The sequence below is a fragment of the Leptodactylus fuscus genome, chromosome 2, assembly GCF_031893055.1.
Source record: "Leptodactylus fuscus isolate aLepFus1 chromosome 2, aLepFus1.hap2, whole genome shotgun sequence".
Taxonomy (NCBI): Eukaryota; Metazoa; Chordata; class Amphibia; order Anura; family Leptodactylidae; genus Leptodactylus; species Leptodactylus fuscus.
The window spans coordinates 121,953,000-121,974,836 of NC_134266.1; the positions used below are offsets into that span (position 1 = coordinate 121,953,000).

At 45.9% G+C, this 21,837-nt stretch overlaps 1 protein-coding gene across 1 annotated transcript in view; it reads left to right on the forward strand.

Moving 5' to 3' along the window:
- The first annotated feature begins 13,733 nt into the window (after nucleotides 1-13,733).
- The window catches only part of STK40 (serine/threonine kinase 40), a 34,050-nt gene continuing 25,946 nt past the window's right edge, over nucleotides 13,734-21,837 (forward strand). Inside the window, exon 1 of the mRNA XM_075264559.1 lies at nucleotides 13,734-13,886. The gene's annotated coding sequence lies outside the window, so the exon portion shown is untranslated. The remainder of the gene's footprint in view (nucleotides 13,887-21,837) is intronic.

Sequence of the window (21,837 nt, forward strand, 5' to 3'; positions counted from 1 at the left end):
GGAGATTTTTCCCCTGGACAAAATGTCCAGAGTATTCAAGACCCTAAGAATCAGAGACCGGGAAGGCGGGGAAGGCTCTAGCCGTAGGTCTCGTACCTTCAGGCCCTCTTCGGAGATGCTCCGCCTGATGGAGGGCGAATGGAGGCACCCGGAGAGATCCTTTGCGCCATCCACACGCTTCAAGGCACTTTTTCCCGTCTCTGAAAGTCAACTAAAGGCGTGGGGTCCCCCACCAAAGGTGGACGTCGCCGTGGCCAAGTTATCAAGGCGCTCCATCCTTCCATCAGAGGACGGCTCGGGCCTCAGGGACCCCATGGATCGCCGAGTCGAAGGATCTTTGAGGCGTGTATATTCGTCCTCCTCTGCCCAGGCCTCTTTGGGCATGGTCGCGAATGAGGTAGCAACTGGCTTACGCGCAGAACTGTCATCTCTGGCCAAGGACATCGATTCCAGCGTGGATCGTGATGATCTCCTCGCGGCAGTGTCCGACATCACGCTGTTGGTGGATCACCTGACAGAGGCTACCCATTTTCAGACCCGTCTGGCGGCTAGATCCATGGCACTGGCTACTGTGGCTCGCCGACCCCTATGGCTGAAGCCCTGGAAGGCTGACCTTACTTCCAAAAATAGCCTCTGTGGTCTCCCCTTTGAGCCCGGACGGCTTTTCGGAAGGGAGCTCGACCACATCATGGAAGGCTGGGCCGACTCCAAGGACAAGAACCTGCCACAGCCCCTTGAAGGTCGGAGTACCTCCTTTCGAGGAAGAGGCACCCGAAGAGGCACCAGAGGCCAGCGGCGATCCGGGAAAGGAAGAGGTCGGGGCTCATCTCGTGGCCGTAAGAATGCCCCCTTCTAATTCCCTCTCAGTACACCCCCCCCCCTCCCCTGGGGTGGGCGGTCGTCTTTCCCACTATGTGGAGGCCTGGCGGCAGAATATTCGGGACCCCTGGGTCATCCAGACGATCCAGGAAGGCTATAAATTAATTTTGTTTCCCAGCCGCCAGAGAAGATGGTAAGAACCCGCCCTCTTCAGGGCCCCAAACAACTTCATCTGGAGAGATTGATTCAGGAGTACCTGGACAAGGCCGCGCTAGAGATGGTTCCTCGCGCAGAGCAAGGCACAGGCGTCTACTCTCCAGTCTTCTTGGTCCCCAAGCCATCAGGCGAGTGGCGTATGATCATCGATCTCAGGTATCTGAATCACTTCATCCGCAGGCTGCGGTTTCGCATGGAAACCATAAGGTCAGTACTACCTTTCATGCACCCTGGAGATCACTTCGTCACTCTGGACCTGAAGGACGCCTACCTCCACGTACCCATCTTTCTGGCACACCGAGAGTTCCTAAGGATTGCCGTAGACATACAGGGGAAAGAGGCGCACTTCCAGTTCGCAGCCCTCCCGTTCGGCATATCCTCCGCCCCCCACACCTTCACAAAGGTCATAGCTCCGGTCGCTGCCGCCCTGCGCCTTCAAGGCATATTCATAGTCCCGTACCTGGACGACTGGCTTCTGAAGGCTCATTCAAAGGAGGTTCTTATCACGCAGGTGCAGACCGTCGTAGCTCTACTAGACAAGCTGGGGTGGCTGGTAAACTGGCAGAAGTCAGTGATGGTGCCATCAACACGAGTTCAGTTCCTGGGACTTATTCTAGACTCTCTCAACATGACGGTCTCTCTACCCTCTCCTCGCAAAAGGAAAATTGCTCGGGCAGCACATCATTTGTCTTCCACACGGAAGGTCACCATCAGGATGGCGATGAAGGTCCTTGGATTGATGTCCGCTGCCCTAGATGCAGTTCCTTGGGCCCTATGGCATATGCGCCCTCTACAGAACGAGATCTTGAGAGTCTGGAATCACAGTCCTTCAGGTTTACAGAAGCCAATCCAGTTAACCATCAGCACCCGGCAAACCTTGCCCTGGTGGACCCATCTGCGAGATGGGAAGTCCTCGGTCCAGCCCGCCTGGACCCTGTTGACTACAGATGCCTCCCTCACAGGCTGGGGAGCTCATCTGGGGGAGACCCCGGTTCAAGGTACATGGAATCAGCGGGAGAGGACGCACTCATCCAACTGGCGCGAGCTTACCGCAGTTCATCGAGCCCTTCTGTCATTTGCACCACTTCTACGAGGGAAAGCGGTCAAAGTAAGATCAGACAATCTGACGACAGTCCACTATATCAACAAGCAGGGAGGAACCAGGTCCCCCTCGCTCATGCAAGTCACCAACCTGATCTTCTCCTGGGCAGAACGAAACCTCTCCCAGCTGGCCGCGGTACATATCTAGGGCCGCCGAAACATCCTAGCGGACCAACTCAGCAGAGGCCGGCCGACCGCAGGCGAATGGTCCCTGAATCAGGACATCTTCCACTACCTGACCAGGAGGTGGGGTCTCCCCGAGGTGGATCTGATGGCCACCCAACACAATGCCAAAGTAGAAAGGTTTTGCTCCCTGTACCAGGAAGACAACCCTTTGGCGGTGGATGCCCTGTCAATACCATGGAGGTTCGAACTGGCATACGTGTTCCCTCCCATCCCGATGATACCGAAGGTATTGGCGAAACTCAGGCAGGACCAGACTTCGGCAATAGTGATCATGCCGTTCTGGCCAAAAAGGGCATGGTTCACCGACCTTATCCTTATGAGTCGGGGGAACTACTGGAGGCTTCCACCAGTCAGGAACCTGGTGTCACTGAACAGTCGGCCGTGCCTGGGCCTAGACAAATTCAACCTCACTGCCTGGAGGCTAATTGCGCCATACGCGCAGACAGAGGATTGTCCCAGGGAGTGCTAAGTACCTTAGCCCATTCAAGAGCAGAGGCAACCAATCAGAGCTACCAAAGGATCGCCCGGATATTCCGAGATTGGTGTACAGGCAGCCACCGCGATCCAGACAGAGATGCAGTCCTAGAGTTCTTACAGAACGGCCTGGAGAGAGGACTAGCACCTGCCACCCTCAAGGTTCAAGTGTCAGCTCTATCTGCTCTCCTGGAGACACGGTTATCACAAGATCCTCTTGTCAAACAGTTCCTTAGGGGGGCTGCCAGGCTCCGCCCCCAGGTACGGCCCCCTGTCCCCAGGTGGGACCTGGCCGCGGTTCTACAAGGGCTATGTGCGCCCCCCTTCGAACCATTATCTGAAGTGGACTGGAAGTACCTGTCATTTAAAGTGACCTTTCTGTTGGCAATAACCTCCGCCAAGAGGGTTGGCGAATTGCAGGCCCTAGCAGCCTCCGAACCTTTCATAACTTTCTTTCCTGATAGAGTACAGCTAAGGTTCGTCCCAGGATTCTTGCCGAAGGTACCCACACTTCAGAACACCAATCAAGTGATCACCCTACCGGGTTTCTTTCCCTCCCCTGCCACTGAGCAGGAGGAGAAGCTACACACACTGGATCTGGTAAGAGCACTACGTATCTACCTAGACCGTACAGCACCATTCCGAAGATCAGAGAATGTGATTCTCAAATATCTTTAGCAGTGTTTTGAGTGATTTTTGTGTTTCTTTGGGAGCTTCTGGCAACTTCTGCATTTGTTTATATTGTGTAGCTTCCTGATGCATTGTTTTTCACTCACACTCCTTCCTCACACGCTCTCCCTGTTTACCTAGCTATCCCTTCCTAACTAGGTAACGCAGTCCACCCCATCATACCTGTCTTCCTGTCTGGATCTTATGGGCATGGAAGATCATGTCATTCTGCGCGGCCAGCTCCTCCTCCTCCTCTTGTTGGTGCCTGCACAATAGAGCTGAAGTGCATGCAGACATCAAGAAGATAAGGACCTGGCTCCCAGAAGGAAGAGATGTTCCGTGCCTGGACAGGAAGACAGGTAAGTTTGATGCAGTGGGGGTTTAATATTGGTGATGTTCTGCTTCCGTAAACATAGACCAAAAATCTGAAAATGTGCAGCCCCAGCGATTTGGGTAAATATACATTTTTGGTAAAGTGAGTAAGTGAGGCAGGGGATGGTGTTTAGCTTATTTTAGAAACATAAGTTTATCCCAGACAAATCCTTATTTATTTATTATGCTTACTTATATAGCGCCATCATATTCCACAGTGCTTTACAGATATTGTCAGTCACCGTCCCATATAGGGCTCACATTCTACATTCCCTATCAGTACGTCTTTGGTGTGTGGGAGGAAACCGGAGTACCCAGAGGAAACCCATGCGAACACGGTAGAACATACAAACTGCTTGCAGATGTTGCCCTTGGCAGGATTTGAACCTAGGACTCCAACGCTGCAAGGCTGCAGTGCTAACCACTGAGCCACCGTGCTGCCCTATAGCTATTAGGTGAGTTTCACAAAAAGGCAATATGGGCATATGCAAGTATGATGCAGTTTATGTAGCACCAGTTAATCAAAGATAGCTAGCATCAGCGCCACACCTCCCATGAGGTGACCTGAAGCGACCGCTTCAGGCGGCGCTATGACGGGTCCCCGGGGGGGAGGCGGCATTTTTGCTGACCTAAGCCAGTCCAGGACAAGCTGTCCTGAACTGGCTTAGCGTCACCATCTTGGCAGCCTGGCACGGGAAGCGAGCAGTGGATTGGGGAGGCCCTGTGGACGCAGCGCTGCTCCACCGGCCTCCCCTCAAGCTCAGGCAGAGAGCAAGCCCTCTCCCTGCCTGCTGTCTGCCTGCTAACGCCACCCCGTCTGCTCCGCCCCCTCCTCCGGGGGGGGTGGGGGGGTGGCTTTCTGTCATCCGCCTCAGGCGGCATAAAAGCTAGGTTCACCCCTGGCTAGTGTTGAGTGCAGAGATCTTATTTATGACCAAATAATTTGTATAACTCTAATTTTGAAATTTCAGAATTGTGTGCTTCTCCATTGCTAAATATCATTATTTTGGCTGGATGTTCTTCAATAGATTTTTCTATTGTACTCTATCCATTTGGAAAGCTGCTATTTACCTGAAATATAAAGTAGGAGATATGTAGGGATTGGTAAAATATTCAATAAAAGTATGTACAACTTTATTTAAATCTTCATTAAAGGTTGTTATAACCTACGGCCTCACATAGCAAGACGCAGCAAAAAAACCATGGCGGAAACACATGTTTTTTTTCCACAGTGTTTTTCTTTGCAAGTTTTCCTCTACAGACTTTCTGCCCCTATTACACCTATACAGAAAACACCAGCGAATTCACAGGTATAATTGGCATGCAGCGATTTTTAAAAATCAGCTTTTCCACCGCAGATTTTTTTCAGCAATCCCATCCATTTTGCAGGTACTGTGAAACACAGCATTTTTTTGGTGCGGCAAAACCTCTGCATTCACGCAACGTGGGGCCCTGGCCTAAAGGGGTTGTTCAGGAATTGGAGCACCATGTGTGGAAGCTGGAAGAGGTGTAAAGTAAAAGAATAAAGCATGCTCAACTATCTCCTTGAAGGGACTCTCTCATTAGATTGTCAGCATTTGAGATAAACAAATGCCTTAATGGCCTTTAAAATGGCTATTCAGGTGCTGCTAATCGTTTTAGAAAAGACCCCTCCCCCTTTTTATGATTTAGCGGTAAAATGGATATGCTAATGAGTCCCTACGTGCACCCCCCCGAGCGTCATACCTGCCTCACGCCCACCTCTGTTGCTTGTGCTCTAAGTCCTCCTCCTTGCAAGTAACCGCTTTCAGCTTGTGTATTCTGAGCGGTAGTGAATAGAGATGAGCGAGTACTGATCGGATCAGCCGATCCGAACAGCACGCTCGCATAGAAATGAATGGACGTAGCCGGCACGCGGGGGGTTAAGCGGCCGGCCGACGTCAAAGCGGAAGTACCAGGTGCATCCATTCATTTCTATGGAGCGTGCTGTTCGGATCGGCTGATCCGAACAGTACTCGCTCATCTCTAGTAGTGAATTGAAATCTCTCACAAACGCAGTATGCATGCCCAGGCGCCATTTTCTTCACCCAGAAGTGTGCCAACGCGCATGTGCAAGACAGCGGTAACTCGCGCACGTGCAATAGATAATCCAGTACGGAGGATCGGCTGTAGGTAAGTATATACCGCAAATCCCCACTATGAGTCCATAATACAGACCTATGGATTTTCTTGTGTTGCATGAACCCTAAATGACATTGGGACATTTATTACCATCTTAAATTTTGATACTTAATGATTCCACTTTGATACAGCAGAAGTTCTCTACAATGCTACTATAGTATATTTGCAATGAGCGTGTTTGTCAACCAGTAGTTAGACTTGCTTCCCAATGAATAATAACTTAGATTAACAGACGCCAGCCCCTGGTCCTCCGTGAAGTCAGTTTGGCCTGCAGATGTTTGATGTGGGCTGACTCATGCTGGGTGTTGTCTGTGGTAACAATATCAGAATCCAGCCCACACACATGCAGCTAGAAGATTTGTGCCCATACATTTACTAGATAAGTCCTCGTAGTTCAGTGATGAAAACCTTGTCATTTCTGAATCAGATCCGCTTTATTGGGATTTTTCCAAGTTTTACAAGAAAACATACAACTTATACTCAACCTCCCTATTACCTGTTTTTCCACACATTACATTATAGCTGCAAACAATGTCAATGGCTGACCTATGAGTCTTATAGAACAAACAATGTAACCAAATGTGATACACTTTCTATATACACATACTTTTGGATTGTGAGATCTTACAGGCAGGGATATCTCTCATTCTGTCTCCTTTATGAATCATCTGTTTTGGTTTGCCTTTTTATGCATTTGTAATTGCAAAGAACTGTGAAACACCTTGGTCCTTCATGAGGATTATCATTTTTATATATACGTTACTGCCATAAACAAGCCTGAATATTCTGATTTGTATTAGTAGAATTGTATTAAGTCTACCTCTAGTTTTTAGTAACATGTGAGAAAATGTCATCAGTTAAAGGGATTCTACCATTTTACCTTTTTTTGTGGATAAAGCGTCGGAATAGCCTTTAGAAAGGCTATTCGTCTCTTACCTTTAGATGTGATCTCCACCGCGCCGTTCCTTAGAAATACCGGTTTTTACCGGTATGCAAATTAGTTCTCTGGCAGTGATGGGGGCGGGCCCCAGCGCTGAAAATGCGATGGGGCCCGCCCCCACTGCAGTTCGAGAACCCCATCCCCGACTCCTCTATCTTCGGCTGGATCCTCCCCTTCTCTGTCGTCTTCCTCCTGCGTCACCTCCGATGCCTGCGCAGTTGGCTCTGCCAGTGAGACACCAGCAGAGCCGAGTGCGAATGCCGTCTGGAGGCCATTTTTGGGAGGCCGCTCCTGCATTAAACTACAAGAGTAAGAGCGGTTTCCCGAAAATGGCCGCCGGCTGGCATGCGCAGTCAGCTCTACTAGTGTCTCACTGGCAGAGCCAACTGTGCAGGCGTCGGAGGTGACGCAGGAGGAAGACGACAGAGAAGGGGAGGATCCAGCCGAAGATAGAGGCGTCGCATGATCATGTTCTTGAGCAGCAGTGGGGACGCCCCCATCGCATTTTCAGCACAGGGGCCCGCCCCCTTCGCTGCCAGAGAACTAATTTGCATACCGGTAAAAAACGGTATTTCTAAGGAACGGCGCGGCGGAGATCACATCTAAAGGTAAGAGACGAATAACCTTTGTAAAGGCTATTCTTACGTCTTATCCACAAAAAAAAGAGGTTTTAATGGTAGAATCCTTTTAAGAAGTTTCCATTGAGCTCTAGAACGTTTGTTAGAGCGATGTTCTGTTTGGCTCCCATAAGCTTCATTTTGTAACATTGACCACGGTTGTTCATTGATGGCATCTTTTCAGTCTATCAACTGCCATTAATTCTCAAAAAAAAGTAGGAAAACTATCCATATACATGAAATAAAGGTGTTCTGAAATGTCTAAATATGGGCCTTTTGGTTAACTGTCACAACAGCTGTTAGCAGACCTCTACCTCTAAAAAAAAATTGGTCTGTGGAATTTTTGGCTGGGCTCCAGCTGAAACTCTAAGGTTAAAGCCCCACTGGGCAGAAATGCAGCAGAAAAACGCAGCGTAAAAAACTGCAGAGAAAACACTGCGTTTTCTGTAGCGGGAAAAAACGTGCATGTACATGCATTTTTCATTGCGTTTTTCAGTTTTGTGGTGCGGAAATTCATATGGGTTTTCTGTTGAGTTTTTCATTGCGTTTTTGCTCAAGTTTCTCATGTGCAATAAAGGTAATTGAAAGGCTATGTTGAAAATCCTAAGGAATTATGGTCCTCTGCGATTTAGGCTGGGGCCGGAAATGCCGCAGGAAAAATTGCGGCGTTTTACAATACTTGCAAAGTGAATGAGATTCATGCAAATCCCATGCCTACTCTGCAGAAAAAATCGCAGAACAGACACGCTGTGATTTCCAAAACCGTTGCGGTTATGAAAATCGCAGCATGTCAATTATATGTACGGAAACGCCAACGGCTTTACCATAGGTATAACTGTAACAGAAAAAGTCCGCGTAGGAAAACTCTGTGAACTTTCTGTTCAAAGCACTGTGGGAAGAACCATGTTATGTTTACGCTGCGGTTGTTCCTGCAGTGTTTTAGTGAGGTGGTTCCAGCCCGTGGGGCCTTGTTTTTGTCTACAGATTTTGATGCTTTTCTGCAGAGTTTCAGCAACACATTTATCATGCTGCATCTAATTTTTTTTTTTTTAACCGCTTCCCTTTTAAAATGGGGATCGGGTCTCTCTGAGGGTCGTAATGTCCGTGGACCCAGCGCTAATAGCTGCTGGGGTCCACGGAGACATGATGAGGACATGATGAGGACCTGATAGACTCAGGTCCCGAACATGCAGCGGCCATGTCAGGGAAAGTTTGTTGGAGTAACAAACTTTCCCTGACATGAGATGCTGGCCGCAGGTTAGATGATCCTGCGGGCGGCATCGGAAGCAAGTGCCCGCACAGCTTTGACTAGGGAGGCTTGTCATAAAGGAGAGAGAGAGAGAGAGAGGAGAGAGAGAGAGAGAGGAGAGAGAGGAGAGAGAGAGAGAGAGACTGTCTGTCTATATGTGTGTGTGTATATATGTGTCTGTCTGTATGTGTCTGTCTGTGTGTGTCTCAGTAACCTAGGGGCAGTTGGAAGGGAACATTATAATGTGGGGGCATATAATGTACGGGTGACTGTAGGAGGATTGTACTGTGTGGGGGCACATGGAAAGATGATTGGGAATGGGCGGAGTCAACGTAGAAGTGGGTGGAGCTAAATTTGCCGTGGCACGGCCCTCTAGCATAGTTTCAATTTCTTATGCGGCCCCATGGGAAAATTAATTGCCCACCCCTGCCTTAGATGCTGGCGTTGAAATATCACCGCCGTATCCAAGGGGCTTAGTAAAGATAAAGTGCCCCCTGGGCACCCCCTGCGGCGAGATCGGGGGGTGCCCATAAGTATCTTCTGCAGTCTGAGGTCTGACCAGTGACCCCAGGCTGCTAAGAGCCCCCAGTACCTGGTTGATCCTGCCGGCTTTGCAAGTCTATAGCATATGTAGCACTATGCTAGTACTGTAAAACGCAACGTTTTTTTTCGCTGCGTTTCTGAAATGCCCAAAATGCTGTGGGGCCTTAGCCTAAGTGTATTACATAATCTGATATATTTGACAGGTCATTTGCCTTTTTGTGCAGATTTACAAAATTGTATTTCTTTTTCTAAATTGTTGATGGTATGATTGTTTCTATGAATGATCTTACCACATATCTTTTGGTAACATCAGAATGACTTTTGCCTTAGGGGGCATTCAAACGGAGTTAACGCGCGCTGATTCTTACATGATAACTCGTGTAAGGATCAGCGCTGCTAAACAGAATCCCATTGACTTCAATGGATTCCGTCTTGCGCGCGCTACACATTGAAATCAATAGGAGGCTTTTTTATCCATTGATTTTAAAGTTACATACGCTAAATGGAACCCATTGAAGTCAATGGGATTCTGTTTAGCAGTGATGATCCTTAAGCGAGTTATCATGTAAGAATCAGTGCAAGTTAACTCTGTGTGAATGCCCCCTTATGCGTATGGTAATTTTAAAAGAATTCTGCCACTTGTACCCTGCCCTGCAAATAGATAAATTGAGGTCACCTGAATGAAGCTGTGTTTTCCCCTTGTCAATATGTGCCTCAATTGCTGAGATATTGATCTTATTGTCAATTTGCTCTTTGAAGTAACAAAGGTATTGCCAACACCTTGGTGGCTCCAGACTCTCTTGTATATTAACAAAAAGGTGATTTACTGTATCAGTCACTGAAGCACCTATTTATAAGGGCGGAAAATGTGTCTGGATTGAAATGTTTTTTTTTTTTAATTTTTTGACAGGCTCCATTTAAGAGCATAGTTCTAGCAGTCTCATGGAACCACTGTGTTCTGTGATTGAGCTGCTGGAAGAGACCTGATTAGGGTGCTGAGGGACCGCCAGTCTGTGTTGAGTGTTCACTGTGCAAAAAACATTGCAGGCTTCTACTGTACAATAGTATCCCATTCTCCCAATAGGGTGGAGATACTGCCTCCTATGAGACATTAAAGAAGAATTCCTGTATTTTTTTATTTTTTGTTCCCTTGTGTAGTATAATTTAGTTCAATGTTAATTTACTGACCGCTTTGTTGTGAAGTTATATGCACCTCTCTAAAACCGTGATCTACTTTGTATGCCTCTGGTGCACACAGTGTTTGAAGGTTCATCTCATAATGCAGGTGCATAAAAGTTAGATTGAAGCTCTAATAGACTTGCATTGTGAATCCGACCTCCTGTTCATACAGGACACAGTATGCGCATCAGAGAAGCAGAGAGGAGATTGGGAGAGGCGCATATAACTTCATAAGTAAATTATTGAGTAACATAACACTACACATAGGCTCATTTTCAAAACTGAAGAGGGTCAACAATTTTTTATATATTGAAAACCTTCTCTGGTTATTTGGTTTTTGCATTGTAATATATATGAAAAACTAACTATTCCACTGTGTTATAGAAGCTTAGCTTTGTCTAACAGCAAATTAGTCAAACTAGCAACCAGTACAACGGAGAACATAGCTCAGATATATAAAAGTATGTTCACATAGTGTTTTTTAGACTTATTTTGGAACATTTTCAGTGTTGGAATCAGCACAGAAATATATTGCTGTGGCCTACCAATGTTTCAAATTGGCAACCTCACTCTTTCTATAAGATATATACTCTCCCATGTACAGCATTCAATTCATGTGTTGCAAGGGAAGAAAACAAAAAGAAACGTCTTTCTGCCTCTGAAAACAGCATTGACACAGTGGAATATTTCCATCCCATGAAAACACCTACGCCAATGCAAAACTTTAAATTACTTTTCCGCTTCAGAGCCAGGAGTCCTGGAAACTCAGCATAAGTACACATAATTGTGACCCCCTGAATATGTTTTTGTGAGCTTGGGGACTGGGTATGGCTGATTATACCTGCACTGGGTCATCACTGGAAGTAGTGTGCAGAAACAAAGGACGATTTAGGAGAAGGGTTGTCCAAGGGATCTAATTGGCTGTGTGTAATGGTTGGGGAAAGGGGTATAAAAGAGTAGGGCTTAGGGCTAGTTCACACGGAGTTTTTTGGTCAGGGTTTTGAGGCCGTAAACACCTCAAAACCCGGACCAAAAAGACGGCTCCCATTGAAATCAATGGGAGCTGCGCAGGAGCTTTTTCCGGGAGCCGTTTCTTCCACCTCCCGGAAAAAAGAAGCGAGGTGTTCATTCTTCGGCTTCGAGTCGCCTCGTGAGTCAGCCTGAAGACACACCCTCTTCCGGACTCGGCCCATTCATTGAGCCTGATCCGGAGGCGGGTGCGCAGCTGGAAGCCGGTGCTGTGCACCGGCTTTCAGTTCCGCAACACGTTTTATGGATCGGAACCTGAGGCAGCCTCCGCCTCAGGTTCCGATCCAAAAAACTCCGTGTGAACTAGGCCTTAGAAAATGCAGTTAAAGAGGACCTTTCATCAGATTGGGCACAGGCAGCTCTATATACTGCTGGAAAGCTGACAGTGCGCTGAATTCAGCACACTGTCGGCTTTCCTGATCTGTGCCCCAGGTAAAGCACTATCGGTCCCTGTACCGTAGCTCTTTACAGTCAGAAGGGCGTTCCTGACAGTCAGTCAGGAACGTCCTTCTCCACAGCAGCGCCTATCGCGCTGTGCAGTGTGAGCCGGGAGGAATGCCCCCTCCCTCTGCTCACAGTGCTCGCCCATAGACAAGTATTATCAGGAGGGGAGGGGGCATTCCTCCCCGCTCACACTGTGCAGCGCTATAGGCGCTGCTGTGGAAAAGGACGTTCCTGACTGACTGTCAGGAACGCCCTTCTGACTGTAAAGAGCTACAGTACCGGGATCGATAGCACTTTACCCGCGGCACAGATCAGGAAAGCCGATAGTGCGCTGAATTCAGTGCACTGTCGGCTTTCTAGCAGTATATGGAACTGCCTGTGCCCAAACTGATGAAAGGTCCTCTTTAAGAAGGTCTGCAAATCAGTCTGGTGATGTGCCTAAATTTACTATTGTGGTTAGGACTAGACACCTGCTTTAAAGGGGTATTCCCACGTTGCATACTCACCGGTCTTCACTGCTGTAAAATCTTCTTTTTTCCTGGTTTCTTGCGTCATTTGGTGGGCAGGGTTTCACATGCAACCTGCTGTTTAGCTCCGCCCCCAAACTAGCGTGTAGCTCTGCCCACCACATAGCGTGATCCTATGGGGCGGCTGAAGGGCCTGTGATGTCATCAAAGGTCCTCAAACAACACTATATGCACAATATTGGACTATGAAGTACAGGCAGGAGTAACTCCATTCTGTGTTACATATCTTAATGGCTGTCTTAATGATTTGTATAAAAAGACATAAACCCAAGTTTGGGTTTATGTCTTTTTATACAAATCATTAAGCCATTAAGATAAGAACCAGGGATCTGGCAATTGATTGTTTGTTGTTATAAGTATATAGTAATAAGCCTCTTCCCCCCTCCCTCCTGTAATCCTATCCCTATGTGTCCTGTTGTACATAAATATGCAGCCTCTACAGAGTGTTTTTAAGTTATATCTGAAGAAGAAGCTCAGAGGAAGCTTCGAAACGTCATATTCTGTCATCATTATGAGTTAGCCATTAAAAAAGGTATCACCTACTGAAGACTTGCAAAGTTTTTTTTTGTTTTTTATATTTTATAACCACTGGCTAACACGGTACCAAAACAAACATTTTCCTTTTACCAAATAGGTTTACATGGTCTTAAGTATTTGGAGATCTGGATTATTGACCCAATTTTTCTGCCAAACTTATGTCCTTATATCATGTTTGTGTCTGGGGTCGATGGCACCATTGTAAAGCGTTAAGCCTTGAGCTTTCTGTTGGTGGTTCCATGTCACACATACACATCAGCTTTTCCTGCTCTATGAACATACCCTTGAAGTTTGCTTTTTTTACACATGGATTTCCAGCAGAAGTAAAACATATATACCTGTTCCCTGACAAACAGAACTAGGTCTGGTATAATAGGACATTCTAGTGTTACAAAGTAACATGGACTATGGCCTCAGGAGCTGCAGCGCCCTCGTGTAGCTGCTCAGGACGCGTCAATGGCAGGAGCTTTAATTAAACCATGACTGCCAGCAGCCAATCACAGCCGCCTCTATTCACAACACAAAACAACGCCGCTTCACGATGACGTCATTACTCAGGAGAGTGTGTAGGTGTGGCTTCTATAAGCAACAAATGGATTGCTGGTAACCAATAGGAGAAGCTCTCTCTCTGCTAGACGGCGGACTGGACGATGATACAATCGCTCTGATTGGTTTCGGGCAGGCCTGCGTAATTTCCGTTGTCAAGTGCGCAGCGATGGAGAGCCGGGCTTAATGGTCGAAGGAGGCCTGCCTGTGTGTGTTGCTTTCTGTGCATATCACTAGGCATGAGTCCGGTGTGAGGTGGGCCGAGTGCTGCGTACCAGGTGAGGCCAAAAGCACAATACACAATCCTTTGTGGGAGGGGGCTGTGTATGAGGTGAGGAAATACACGGCTGCAGGTAGTGGACTGGCAGGTGAGACTGGGGCGGGAAGACAATAATAGAGGTGAACAATGGCTGTGCATGCGTGTCCAGGGTGCCTAGTAGTGGTGGGATAGGGGCTATGTATGGGGGACGAGGGGCAGACCTGTACCGGCACTGCTGCTAATAGCAATCCCATATACCATATAGTATAAGTGCTGTGCAGCACTGCAGACATGGAGGCTGGAGATGAATGCATGGCTGTAATAATTCCATAATCTGCTGAACCCCCCTCCTTCCTAATCTGGAGTACTTGAGACATTTGATCTCTGTTTAAAGGGGTTTTCTGATGCTGGAATAACATATGTGTACAGTTCAGATGTCTGAGAGTGTTTGTCCATTATATAGACTGATGCTGATGGGGGTCTCCAAAGTAGAAACAAGGATCAGTCATGTTGGAGGTGTGCATGTCCTTGGAGAAATGCCTTTTTTGGCAGCAGCCTGTGGAAGTAAACTTGCATACTTAGCCAAGTGTGTATGTTAAGTGGGAACTAGCTGTCTCCCCTTTACTATTTTTTACTGGAGCTTTACTGCAGTTCCCCTGCACTTTGGGTGACCAGTAATGCATTGTGCTCATGGACAGTGTTGTCTAGGATCCCACTGATCAGACAGTCATGCAATTTAGGAGATCTGAATGTGCCCATAAGCCTGGATTCACATGACTGAGTGTCACCCGTGATGCTTGGTCTGCCACTCAGCAACCTACTGTCCTTTACTATAACCACTACAGAAAATGCTTTCATGCAAGCCACACTTTATGGAAAAGGTCAGTTCTTACTGTAGATTGTGCTGCTTTACTTTATTATTATTATTATTATTATTATTATTATTATTATTATTATTATTTTTGAGTAAAAGCTACCGGAGGATTTAGCAGAAAGGAGATGGATAACTGCTTCGTTTATATTTCCCATTGCTTTTGAAGTCGCCCCTGGCTTTGACTCAAAAACTGCAGCAAAATCTGGCCTCAAGCTAAGATGGTTGTCTGCAACTCCTATCTGTATGATTGTAATGGAGTGGAAGCTGTCCGGCTTTAGTCACAGTAGAGAGCATTTATAGAGGACCTGGCTCTTCCATGTATTACACTAGCTGCCTCTCTTCCACGATGAGATTATTTTCTAATGGATAGCAGTTGTCTAGCGTTGAGAGCTGGATGAGTCACACAGATTTGAGTGCGGGAGCAGATTCGTGGATGAATTTGATCTGTGCCTGCCTGAGCCCATGAATGATGGTTTTATCATATGACTGGGTTGCCTGTGATGTCAGTGTTAGTGAGAATGCCTGTGCAATTTATGCAGTTAATACAGTGGGGTATAAAGAAAAAATTTTCTATAGAAAAGGTCACAAACTGGAATACCCATATAATCCAGGACGCTGTATGAATCCTGAGAATTATTTAGGGCAGGTTCTGCTGCGTTTTTTATGAGCCAAAGCCTACAGTGATTTTAAAAGGAATGGGAAATATAAAGAAATACTTCTCCCTTCTGCTAAATGCACTCCTGGCTGGGGCTCAAAAGAAAAAAGATGCCAAAAAATGGAGCCTTTCAGCAGTGAGTGGCTTTTGCTTTTAGAGACTTTTTTAAATTTGGAAATCTGTCTATAGATTGTATGCCTCTATATGTAAATGGATATCATATAGGGGGCTCCCAGATCATGCCCCCCAACACCACCACGTGCATTGCAAGCAAAACAGTTGCCCACTTGCATCTTCACCTACTGCTGGACTTATGGAGATCACTGGGTCTGCTTCTTGTCCAGTTTGGACAACTCTACAAGGTTTATGCTAATGAATTCCTAAATGTCTCAGCACAGTATGGCTCTGTTCACACCCATTGTAGGAACAGAACAACAAAGAGAATGGCAGTGCCTGATCCTTGGCAAAATGAATGCTCACAGTTCCTGATGGCCCTTATTACCTATGATGGGACCCATTAGGATTCCATTATGCATTGGTTTACTGGACAGAATAGCTTTGCATACTGTACTACTTTATCCAGGTTTTTTGCCAAACTCCATGATATGAAGGCTTGCATTGCAGATGTAAACACTGCGTTAGAGAGCTGCTTTACCTATGGGGATAGATGACTATTTGGTAAAGGGTTGAAAACGTGGCACCTCTTTTAATGATGTTGATATGGTCAGCCGATGATGTAATATGTGATATTCCCCTTTGTGATGAGACTTTGTCATACATATTGCTCAGAAATGTATCTGTCTTCCCGTTGACATAAACATGCATGCTCAGTGTGTGTGTTAATGGGTAAGAAGAGAGATGAATTGGCCATGTTAGCTGAATATGGCTGTGTTGCTGATGGGTATAGTAATGGTTTTGTTATTTCTACAGACTGATTTGTACAACTTTGTTCTCATATCTTCTGGAATTTCCATTGAAGAAGGCAGAGTATAGTAGCGATAGAAACTTTGAGCTTACTACCTCAGTTTTGTGGTGAGGTTTGACACTTGGGTATTGTGGGCGGTGGATGCCTGACTATTTCCTCAGGTGTTTTGTCTGGAAACTGTTTGGTGTGATCTCAATGGGGACATCTGAAGGGTAGCAAGTGTGTCCTAAAGGATCTGAAGTAGGTTTCAGTATTTGGGTGGCATGACCGTTTTATCTGGATCATGAGTATATACAGCCAGTCTCTGTATATAGTTTTCTCATGGAAATCCATGACACATCATTTTAAGTTGCTGACTTAGTGGCTTTGTGTGCGGTGACAGTCCAGCTTCCTCTGTTTACTCATCTGTACCATAAATATAGTGATCTTGGTTTCGATTTTACTATGGAGCCCGTGGGTGGTAGAAGTATGATCCTGTGATCCTTTTTTCACTGGAATAGGCAAGTCTTAAAATGTATTAAAGGGGCCCACTTCCAACACTAGTTCAGTTTAATAGGCACCGCTCTACTGATTCCACTACAGTGAGAATATCTTCTCTAGTCCCCGCTTATTCCTGAGCAACAAGCACAGTTAGTGTTGGTGCCTGATGTGCTATTTAAAGGCTAAGGCCCCACATAGTGTAACGTACCAAAAAAGCACTGCAGAGAAAAACTGTGGCGGCAGCGTGTCGAGGTTTTTTCCACAGAAAGTCCGCAGAGATGTGACTCTAAAACTGAGGGCAAACTACACTGTTTATGCCATGTGAGGCATTTAAAGGGGTTTTCCAGGTAAAAAAAAAAAAAAATTTTCAAAAAAGGTCAGTCAGTGCTATTAATAGGGTAATAAGTGCACCCAAATGGCTTTAGCAGTGTTTTGAATAATTTCTGGGTTTCTCTGTGAGCTCCTGGCATCTTCTGCATTTGTTTACAGGGGAATCTTCCTGTTCTGTGTTTTTTCCTACAACTACCATGGTGCCTTGGGCTTCATTCAGAGATGACTGACACAATCTCCCCCTCTCACTCCCTCCTTCTGCCTCCCTTCCCCTCGTATTTCTAGTTAGCCTGCTGACTACTAGCCGTTCCTAACTTGCATAACCCCCCCCCCCCCCCCAAATCATACTCTATTGCATGGGCAGCGAGCAGACGTCAAGAAAAGGAGGTGCTGGCTGCCCGGAAGAAGTGACGTCATGTTCCCAGATCCGGACTGGAAGACAGGTAAGTATGATTTGGTGTAGGTGACATTCTGTGTACCCTCTTCTGGAAATGGAACATCACTGTAAAATGTGCCTGGGGCGGTCACATGACCACTCCTGCGATACAGGTAATTAAAGATTTTTGGTACACTGAGTAATTTAGAAAATTGGCAGGGGTGGTGTGGCGCCGTCGATTGGCTTAGATTACAATATAAGTTTATCCTGGACAACCCCTTTTAAGCGGTGGGTGTAATGTCAGGCAGGGGGTGTGATTCAGATCTCCAATCAGAGGCAGCCAGTATCAGGGCTCAGAATCGCCCTCCTGACAGTACAGAGCGTAAATAGCATTTCAGACACCAAAACTAACAGCACTGATTGCTCAGGAACAGTGCGGGCTAGAGAAACAATTCCAACTATGCCTGAATATGTGGAGCAGCAGCTATTAAATGACGTAAAGACCTTGTTAGAGGTAGTGAAAGGTTCTCTTAAAGGAGTTCTTGTCTGTGACTTTTATATTTATGCATGGCACCTCTGACTGAAGTATTATAGGAATTAATCTATTAATTACTATTACTGAAAACTTAGCATTCCAATAAAGCTGTATCCAGAATTGCAGAATCCCATTGATTTCAATGGGTGCCGGCTTACGCGTGCTACCCATTGAAATCAATCCTACTAATATTATAAGTGTGAAAGTTTGTGTGTTTGGATGTTTGTGAGTTTGGATGTTTGTTCCTCAATCACGCTAAAACGCCTGGACGGATTCGCGTGCAATTTTCCACAAACATAGTTTTCCCTTAGCATTGAGTCACAGGCTACGTTTGGTGCCACTAAACAACATGGCTTCCTAGCAGGAGACTCACAAAAGCAGGACTCCTGGCCCCAGCTATAGACTCACACACACTGCCTGGCATTTCCTGCCTCAACCTGCCTGCACACTCCTTACTGTCACCTCAGGAGTAGCCCTCACTCTACTCACTCACATTTACATATAGCTTTCCACTATACATACACAATACAGCACATCACATTGTCTGTATCACTACATACACAATATAACACATCACATCTGCTAGCCCACCAAACTTTTTCAAGCACTTTTACAGTTTCACACGTCTGTGTCCGCCCAATTCTCAAATCACCGCAGACGAAGTCGCGGGTAAAAGCTAGTGGGTTATAAAGCCTCCCATTGATTTCAATGTGTATCGCGCGTAAGCCGGCACCCATTGAAATCAATAGGATCTCTTTTGAAGTGCTTCGCTTTGACAGGTGTATACGTGTCTAAATGAGCGGCGCGTTACTCTGTGGGAACGGAGCCTTAGTCAATAGATGCTTTTTGGTCTGTCATTCTTAGCCTCACTCACATACAGTGTTAGACAAGGTTTCCATAACAATGCAGCCATTTTATAAGATGTTGGCTTAATATCAATAGCCTTGTACAGCTGACTTCCCCAATACATTCTCCTACTCGGCTTAGCTTAGTGTGCATATGTTCTGAACGGACAGAGGGTAGAAGGTCGTTGCAACGACTTTTCTCTGAGAACAAAAGTATTGGCCATCCAATGAGCAAATCTTCAGCAGTACTTGCTTCCTCTTTATGTTGGAGATCAAGAAGGTCACAGAAAGTGGAACATAATCTCATCATAAAGTCATGATCTTTAAATGGAGGAAATATACTGCAATAAAAAGATAGAGAACCCTATCTAATGTCACTCATTAGTGTGTGTGTGTGTGTGTGTGTGTGTGTATATATAGCTATAGCTACTCTAGAAATATTTGCATCCTCTAGATCGGTATTTCCCAATCTTTTCAAGCCAAGTACCCACTCGTGAAAAAAGGGCCAACAGAGTACCTGCAACAGACATTGCGGTGTCTCTTATGTGACAGATTCTGCTCCTGTTTCCAAGTGGAGGAGAAAGCATGCCAAGAAAATCCTTTTACTTATGGGAGCTCCGGTGTAAGAAAAACCTACCCCAGTGTCTTCTGACACTTGCCTCTGCACGTAAGCCCCTATGCCTCCGTATTTGAAAATGGTTTGGGTAGCACTAGCCCCCTGAGCGCTCACAGTATCTGCCACTTTCAGAGCATTGGTTCTCCGCCATGGTGTGTACCCCTGAGACTGCTTGGTGTAACTCCTGGGGTATGCTTACCGCTGCTCTAGTTCATCAAGTGAATTTCCATATGGATTACTGTAGTCTAGGCATTCTTTGGCATTTTCCCCTCACGCTTGCTTGGAATTTGGTTTGTGTGGAAGAAAAGTGTTCCCACGCACCTCTCAATAAATGTAAAAAGAATCTTTGTTCTACAATTAAAGCTCCTATAAACACTGTCTCTCTTGGCTTTACATTCATTTAATTCATTCACTAGCCGGGCAATACATATGTTGACATCTATCTGCTTAGTACCTTATTAACATCTTCACTGCTATAGTAAGTTTATTTGTGGCAAAATTAACTGTTATGCTATAAAAATAAGCACCATGAATTGGGGCAATTGCAAATGAGAAAATATGACTGAACAAATTGTAAGGTTCCGAGTATTTCATATCTTTCGGTACTGTGTTCATTATTTGGTTAGAATTGAGGAAACCAGTGTAGCTTGTGTTGTATTATGATTTATTATTATTTTATTGTAATGTATCTCTCTATATAAAAAGTCTTACTAGCCAGAGAGTATATCCGAAGCTTTTTAGGTCTGCAGGTCTTGTCAGGCAGCAGGGTTTCTAGATGTCTCCCAGCCTTGTTGCTCACAAATAACACTTTATGCAGATACTTTAACATCTTGAGAATGAGTATATGACATATAACATGATACAGTATGACCAAGGGTGGGTTGCAGTCGGTTCTGTCAATCCGGTTGTTAAAAATATACCTGTGTTCTCTTATCCGAGAAGGAGAGGAGCCATAGGCTTTCTGACTTGTAGGACAAAGGCCAGGTTAGTCCTGTGGCCTGCAAGGTGCGGGCAGCTAGTGGTAAGTGTGAGTATAGTACTTGCTTCTCTGCTCCTTGGCCCCTCCTTTGTTGCTCTGGGCGGGCAGAATGCTGCAGCAATGTGCTCAGAGCAGTGGAGGTAAGAGGTAAGTACTGTGCTAAATAGTGGGAATACGGTTTGGGGACAGATTCGCACCCGACTCTGCCTCCCAATGTTTTCACTGGGAGGCAGAGATCAACGCAGAATGCTGACAATAGGTGTCCTGCTAGATCCTGTTGCAGAATCCGCAGCACAAGACTCCCCATCCCAATTGATTGGGTTAATTTAAGCCTAATTGGTGAAGAAAAGCCGTGCCAGAAAGCCGCATCTCTTCTCCATCTTTCTACCACAGGGTGCTGGAAGGCCCAAAAAAACCTGGGGACGTAACCGTCCAGCTCTTTTCATCATTTATGGGTACTATTTCACTTACTGTGGCAAAGTTGGAACTTTTTGTTTAGTCTCCACTGTTCCTGTGCAAAAAAATGCAGTTACTTTTGGTGCCTTGTGGTGTTTCAGGCAGGAGCAAGGAAATAGTATAATGTGGCGCTTTGAATAGTGTGCTATAATCAGGGATGCAGCGTTTATTAGCAGATTAGTAGAACTGGAATTGTTGTAGGTGGTGAAAGGTCCTCTTGGACATATTGGGAGTGTGTAGTGGTAGGTTTAGGTACTGCAGTAGTGCACATTATTGGTCCTGGAACAACCGATCTGCAGGGATCCAAGCTGTTGAACCGCTACAGATGTAATACTAGTGGCTTATTGTTACCCTGCTTTTGGAGTCCAGTGAAAGGAGATTCTATTCTTTCATGTGAGACTGTTCTATATTATCTGTGTTTGTTCCAGACATCACTGGTTGGTTGAAAACAGTCAGGATTGGGATGTTTCTACCATATATACAGTATATTAATAATTCATTGAGATCAGAAGCTCTCCTAAATGCTTTAAGTGGGATCTGTGTATGGCCAGCTGACGCTAGGTTCACACCTGGGTTTCGGGATTCCGTTCTTCTGGTCTGGGGACCGTAAAAAATGTAAACCCAATTAAAAAGCAGTTATCCGCAGACTATAATGGGTCTGCCTGAAAAGTGCAGAGAGCGGGTGCAGGTGTGACCTTAGCTTCATAATGAAAAGTGTTTAATATACAACAAGGCCTAATGAACAATGACTGGGTGACATGCTTGATGTGATGACCTGCTGAACAGACATACCAGCAGGATACTGTCATTGCATTGCTGTTGTAACTTTGCCTAGAATTACAGGATCCTTCTTTCTCAACTTGCCCAAAATAAAGAAGTCCTTTGGGGACCTGTAAGAA